Below are 1,037 nucleotides of genomic sequence, written 5' to 3' on the forward strand. Positions count from 1 at the left end.
AGCCCCCATGTGCGCAGCCCTGTAGCATCCCTCCCGCCCCCATGTAAAACTCCATGGTGGCCGGGGCCCAAGGGATGGACGCTCTGGCACAGGCGATGTCATCGGAGTCACTGTTCTAACCAGTCCCGGAACTCCCTGAGGATGCCCAGCCGCCACGGTGGGCCTCATGCCCTCCGTCGCGGAACCGTTGCAGATGAAGTATGTTCCGCTCCTGGCCCAGCATCCCCTTCCCATTCCGTTTCTAAAACCTCGCTGCCCTTAGTGGACAAGGCACAAGGGAGTTGGAGGCACAAAGGCCAGGGACCGCGGCGAGGACAGCGGGGCTAGTGGCAGTGCCCGGTGAGTGGCGGAGAGGGCCTCGGGGGCTCCGGGCCACGTGGGCAGCCGACCTCTGGCACGCACGTCCTCCATAGCCTCTCTGGAAGCAGCCAGACCTTTGACCCCAGAGGGCCCTGGTTCCCGCTGGCCATCTGCTACAGGAGGGGGCATACTTGCTCTGCCACGGAGCAGTTCCCCAGCCCGATTGGCGACATTCCCATGTGCCAACACTCCGAGTTAGCGGTAAAGATCTCGGTTGGCCTGAATCTCTCCCGGACCTCCTGGCGGGGAACCACGTGCTGGACCTCAGTTCCGATGAGGACGACGGTAGGGATTGTCACTCATTTTGTTCAGATTTCCAAGGAATGCATTTGTAGGGAGTCATCATCGATCCGAGCACGTCTCAGGACCCGGAGCATTCAAAGGGCCGGCTCCAGCCTTGCACGGCCACTGAGCTCAGACACGTCGACCCTTCTGAACACCCAGCCCCTGGTCACGGGGTTGACAAGGGGGACTTTCTCAGCCAAGGAGGCCTCGGGGAAGTCCCGGGCATGTGGTGGCAAGGGTGAGACACTTACTGCAGATGTGGGTGACTCCCAGCTGACCAACGCCTACACAGCATGCCTCTCCAGGGGCGTCCTCGCCTCACAGGTAGGGCATCGCGGATCAGGAAAATGGGATTCGCCAACAGTCACCGACACCCGCGTGCAGCCAACTCC

The 1,037-nt window shown here is 62.0% G+C and overlaps 1 non-coding gene across 1 annotated transcript; it reads right to left on the bottom strand.

The window, feature by feature from the left end:
• Nucleotides 1-619: 619 nt before the first annotated feature.
• On the bottom strand, nucleotides 620-712 carry LOC132009131 (small nucleolar RNA SNORD116). The gene has a single exon (XR_009401798.1). It is a non-coding gene; the product is annotated as a small nucleolar RNA SNORD116 (small nucleolar RNA).
• Between the last annotated feature and the right edge of the window lie 325 nt (nucleotides 713-1,037).

This window comes from Mustela nigripes, unplaced genomic scaffold (genome assembly GCF_022355385.1).
Source record: "Mustela nigripes isolate SB6536 unplaced genomic scaffold, MUSNIG.SB6536 HiC_scaffold_5264, whole genome shotgun sequence".
In the NCBI taxonomy this organism is placed as follows: Eukaryota; Metazoa; Chordata; class Mammalia; order Carnivora; family Mustelidae; genus Mustela; species Mustela nigripes.